A 6,460-nucleotide genomic window follows, 5' to 3' on the forward strand; every position below is an offset into this window, starting at 1 on the left:
AGAAGAATCTGCTGTATAAAGACTTGTAGTTAAAAGAGAGAGTTATTGGGAAATAAAAAGAGAGGCCCTTGCAGGACTGTACTAGTCACTACATGAAATGTGTCTAGAAAGTACTAAGACTTTGTCCAGTATTATGGCCCAATAAGAATGTTTGTCCACATAAATAATTTCTTTAAGTAGTCATTTAAGAGGAGAAGAAATGGGAATGGCCATATTGTCTGGTAAGAGATTGTAGTACAATGAATACAAGACCACTAGAGTCTGAAAGACCTGAGAGAGTGAGGTCCACATGAGGGTTATACCTTTTGATTCCTGGAAGTCAGGCGCTGTCAGCACTGGGTATGTTGTGAGGAGTAGTCATGAGCTCACCACTGTGAGATGGAGGAGCATGGGGAGGCTTGGCACAATGGAACTAACTACTGTATTTCTAATTTATGCCAAATGGAGTAGTGTTCTGAAAACCCTTTGTGTCCCCAAGTATTCTGAGAAAGTCTTTTTATAGGGTTGCTGCAAAGATTTGGGCTGTCTTGCAAACTACCATGAAAGATTGAATAGAGCTTCTGCATTCAGTTTTGAAAGCAACACAAATTTGGGGTAAAGTCAGGACTGAGCTTCTCCCTCTTCACTGTAGCTTTTTTCTCTGGCCAGGACTTAACAATTCTGTACAGCTTGGGACTAGAGAGCTGAAGTTGAGCCATTTTGTCATTTTTCTGAATCGTTGGTTGGTTTCCTTGGCCATGGATGATTCCTTTATAGGAATTTGATCTGTTATGGCCTCTACTGCTCTGTTATGAGAACTCCACAATTTCAACGGGAATGGTACAAACTCCCCACCTAGCTGTGTCATTTGTACAGGGTGAGGCAAAAGTAGGTAGTTTATTCTTGTATTATTATTTATTAATTATTATATTAATTTCCATACGAACAACTCTAAGCCTACTTTTGCCCTACCCTGTATACTAATTCATAAAGTAATCCTGCTTATTCTGCTTCTCGTAAAAATGCCCATTTTCTTAATTGTGGGCTAAGGCTTTTCTACTAGAATATTTATTTTTAGTTTGTGATTAAATTTTTGTTTCATTTTATGAACTCCAAGGCATAAATGAGGAAGAGTTTACTAACACTGCAAAATGGAACTATTGTAGGTGGGGGAATAGCACCAGGTATTAAGACCAGTGGGGTCAGACCAAACCTGGGTTCAGCAACCTCAGTACTTGAGTTCTGGCTAGGAGAGAATTCAGAGCCAAGACCCAAACTGCAGAACATTTATTTATAAAATTACAGAGGTAGAAGAAGTAATTCCTAGAAGAAATGAGCTTAGGAAACAAAATTATAGAAGTAAAGGAAGGGTCCTTGGAGCTTGGGAGTGAGGATGGTAATGGTAACCCCCTTTGAGGTGGGGAGAGGCTCGGCTTGCTCTCCAGGAGGGGAGGGAGAGCACACTGGGTCCTCCTTCCTAAGGGTTTTAAGGGTGGAGATTTTAGAGGAGTTCGCAGTAGAATATTCAGCAGTTTTCCCGATGTGTCCTTTCAGGGTTCTGGTCTCCACTGATGAATTGGTCTGCACCAGGGTGGGGGTCAATATTTAATGCAGCTGGTCCTGAGGTCAACTGTGGCTGGTTTTGTTGCTTTTCTGGGCCTGAAGCTGAAATACAACTGAGGCCTAGATGTTATTTCTAGGGAGGAAAAGGTCAGGGGGTCCAAACAGCATGACCAGTGATATGCTAGGGGAGGAAAGGCCACCCTGGGGTTGAGGTCCCACCCTACAATTGTCCTTTGCTAGGTACCTGGGGCTTTTCTGCCCTGGTGACCTTCTGTACCTGGCCCATCGTCCTTACTCTGCTCATGTCTGTCTAATTGCCTACCACAGAATGAACTGGAAAAGATGACCTATGTGATGCGAAATTAATGCCATGGGGTAGTTTTTTTCCTTTTTCTTGCTTCTTTTAATGACCTGTATTTTACCTTTGACTTTAAACTTCCATCCATTTCCATTTCCTCCTTTTATCTTTTTTCAACTTTCCTATTCACTTCCAGATCTCTTCTGCGCTGTTCTTAATGAACAAAGGCCTATTCAACAAATTACCTTGGAAATTGCAACTAACATTTCTTTTCTCAAATTTCAGAGATTTCAAAGTTATATATGAATTAAAATTTTCAATTGGATTATTTTCAATTATAAGGGAACTTACTATTTAAAAAATATTAGTGTATTAGTATACTATTCTGCACTGCATGGGGTCTTTTGGGACATGAGTAATAACCCATTTATCAGGTGACTATGTTTTCATATATTTGTGTAAGATGAGGTGCAGATTCCTTATTTTAATCACTGTAGATTTCCGTTTTCTTTCTGAGTTCTAATGTCTGATTTTTCATTTAAGGGTTTCGTTAATATCTTTTTTTTTTTTTTTTAATATATCTTTATTGATTTCAGAGAGAGGAAAGGAGAGGGAGAGAGAGAGATAGAAACATCAATGATGAGAGAGTCGTTGATCGGCCGCATCCCGCAACCCAGGCATGTGCTCTGCCTGGGAATCGAACTCCGATCGCCTGGATCCTAGGTCGATGCTCAACCGCTGAGCCACGCCCGGCCAGGCAGTTAATATCTTTCTCTAGACATCTTTACAACTTTGCTTCAGACTTTCGTTCACCTCCTTTAGGCTTATTAAGTTTGCTCTCTCTAAACTCACCACCCCTGCACTCTACCCCTTCAAACTTGGTTGTTACTTTGTTTTTTTTTAATTGATTGATTGATTTTAGAGAGGGCAAGAAACATCACTAAGTTGTTCCATTTATTTATGCATTCATTGTTCGCTTCTTGTATATGTCCTGACTGGAGACTGAACCCGAAATCTTAGCGTATTGGGACAATACTCCAACCAAATGAGCTAGCAAGCCAGGGCCTGCTTTTTTAGTAGGATGTCTATGTGGGTTATACACATATGTAGGTCAATCTGTGTATGTCCTTTTTGAAATCTTCTTTGATAAACTCACACAGCTTCTTTGTTGATGCTTTTCAATTGCTGTGGCCCTTTTCCCCAGGTTTCACATATGGATCTCTTTTGGTTAGTGTGGAATTAGTCACAAAGAGGTGCCTGTCTATCTAGAGCTGGATTATTATTAAGTGTATATTAGTAAAGTAGCATACAACATCAGGGCTAAATCTGCAAGTTTCCTATCCGTGTAAAAACAAATACAAGGCCTTAGCTTTTTATTTTAACTTTTTCTCTGTGAAGCTCAACACATAGTATCCTCTGACCTATTAATTTACAACCCCCCTGGAGAGTGTATTCTTGTTTATCTTTTGGTGGTAAAGAGTAGTCAATACAGTTTTTACTTTGGTATCGGATAAGTCTCATCAAATCCCAGATGGTGCTCTTCCTGGATGTGACTTTGGACAATATAATCTCTTCTTTTTTTTTTTTTAATTAAAAATTTTTTTAAAAATATATCTTTATTGATTTCAGAGAGAGGAAAGGAGAGGGAGAGAGAGAGATAGAAATATCAATGATGAGAGAGTCATTGATCGAGCCCACAACCCGGGCATATGCCCTGACCAGGAATCGAACCCCGATCGCCTGGATCCTAGGTCGATACTCAACCGCTGAGCCACGCCCGGCCGGGCGACAATATAATCTCTTAAACCTCAACTTTCTCATCTTAAAAAGGAGATAGTGCTTGTTAGATGGGCTAGGTACAGAAACCCCGGTAGAGACTCACCAGAGCAGAAAGCCCCAGATGCCAGAAAGGGGCAAAACTGAGAAAACAAGAAACTTGTCCCCAGGGCAACCTATCCTCCCCCAGCATATCGCTGGTTTAGACCCCCTGAGCATTTCCTGTGTCTGCCTCAGGACCAGCTGCATTGACTAATGACCCCCTGAAAGAGCACACCTGGAAAGCTGATGAATATCCTATTGAGACACTCCCCTGAGACCTCCCCTAAGATTTCCATCTGTAAGAAAAAGATAAATACCTCAAGACAAAGGACTCAGTGTGTGCACCCCACCAGGGGAGCATGCCAGCACCATTCTCCATCCCTCTGAGGGGACCCCACAGAGACTTGTAACCAGGGGAGCAATGGGCAGTGGCAGCTGGTCCTGGGCTTACCCCCTGAACCTGTCTCCAAGGCCCCTTCTCTCTCTGACTCCTCAGTGAGCCAAAGCAGCCCAGCCTAGGTTCTCCTGCTCTTCCCTGTTTCACTGTGCCAAGTGTATTTTTGTGACCATCATGGACCCAATCCCCTTTGACTCAGTGCTGCATAGCCCTTCCCTTTGGACATCCCCATCCCACATCCCCTTTTCCTTAAATAAATTCAATTTTTCTTTATTCACTATCCGAGATGGATATTTAGCCTGCCCATACACCACTGAACTTAACCTTTCAATTCTTACTTCATTGGGTTGTTGGGAGTTTATTTTGTCCTTAATACACTTATTCAGTTGCTCAATAAATTTAGGATACTTTTGAGTACATGATTGTCTTTACATTGTCAATGTAAGAAACATTCAAACCTATAGAGAATTTTTGTGAGCTTATTAGAGCCAAACTTCCAACAATTGCCAGGAAAGCAAAACCTCAATGGATTGAGGTAATGCTCTAGAGAATGGCAGTTTTGCACTTTATTTTATACACTACAATCAAAAGAAGACACAAGTGGGTTACATGAAAATTCATTGGTGATTGACTAGGGAGGTGGGAGAAAGCTGGGAAACGTCTGGGATTGGATGGAAAGTAAAATGATAGACATACATCTTTTACATAGGTGGGTACAAGATAGTTAACAATCAACGAACAATTAACATGGTAAAAAAAATCAACCCATGATAACTAACAATGAGGCTTTATGGTCTCCACCCTAGTACATTGGTTGTGCCCTGAGGGGTCTGGAAAAAAAGGGAGTTACCCTGACATTCCGAAGGAATGTTATTGTAGATGCAAAAACAAGTTAGGCTTAGATAAGATAAAGATTGACTTTTGTCAGGGAAGTCTCTAGCCTAGACATGACTACCTGCCATAAACTGGTTTTAGTTAAAAAGTTTTAATTTTGGACCTTCCTTTGTGGTTACTTTAGGTCTCTGAGTTTGCTAGGCCAACATGCAGGCCTTCCCTGAGCTCGTCAGGTTAACATGTCTCCTTTTCATCTACCACACGTAAACATAACTGTAAGACAGATGTGTAAACACGCCCAGGAGGTAAAATCTGACCTTTGTTTTTCATCTGTGGCTGCTGTTTTTGATCAAATGTCTTTTCTACCTTTTCTGCTTTGACTTTTTTGTCCCCAAAACAAACCACCCATCTGTGATTTGTGTATTCTGAGCTGGTCCATACATACGTAGCAGCATGGTTTGGGACAAAGGAGTAACATTTAGAATTGGATGCCAAGGTTATTATTTACATATTAATAATAATAGCACTTTTTTTCACTTTTCTTTGTAGTTTCTAATCTACTGCACTTGAGCTTCCTGGTCATTTGACCTCCATAGGCCCTGCTTAGGCTGGAGGCAGAATTGCAGTTACTATGGGCCAGTTAGCACCACTGAGGTAATTTACCTAGTGATTCTGTCAATTCAACGAAATGCTGAATAAGTGACTGTGATAAGTGGTTGTGATGTTTGTTAGAGGTTCAGATGATGTTTTTAAAATGTCCTGTAGTTTTTATTGATGTATGTGTGTGTGTGTGTGTGTGTGTGTGTGTGTGTGTGTGTGTGTGTGTGTGTGTTATGGGACAGGGAAGTTACATACCTTGTTAAGGGTCACACTCCTAGTGAGTGGAGGAGTTGGGGTTATATTCAGGCTGTTTGGCTCCAGGATCACATATCACACCTAAATTTCGGTAGAGAATTGATCAATACATGGTACCCTAAGAACTGCTTTTTTTTTTTTTTAAATATATCTTTATTGATTTCAGAGATAGGAAAGGAGAGGGAGAGAGAGATAGAAACATCAATGATGAGAGAGTCATTGATCGGCTGCAGCCCGCAACCCGGGCATGTGCACTAACTGGGAATCGAACCCTAATCCCTTGGATTCTAGGTCGACACTCAATCGCTTAGCCACACCCACCCAGGCAGAGCTGCTTTTTTGTGATCTGCTGCTGTTTCATTTTCCACTGTTGTTTCCTAGCCTCTTAGAGTCTCTGATGTCACCTAGGGGAGAGGAATGGAATTCGTGGCATTTTTTTCAAGCCACCCTAATCTATAGATCTGGCTCCATATTTCTTGGTTGCAGTGAAAAGACAGACTTTGGAACCAGCCTAACCTGAGTTTAAATCCTGCCGTCCATCAATCCACTAAATATCCAATAAATTCCTAAATGTCAAATACAGGGCTTTGTACTGAGTACTGACCATATAGTAAACAAACCAATTCCTTGCTCTTGTGGAATTTAGTCAAGTGAGAGAAGACTGAAAAAAATAAACATGTCAGGTGATGAATGCTAAGAAGAAATACAAGACAAGG

Source organism: Miniopterus schreibersii (genome assembly GCF_964146895.1).
Source record: "Miniopterus schreibersii genome assembly, chromosome: 2".
NCBI lineage: Eukaryota > Metazoa > Chordata > Mammalia > Chiroptera > Miniopteridae > Miniopterus > Miniopterus schreibersii.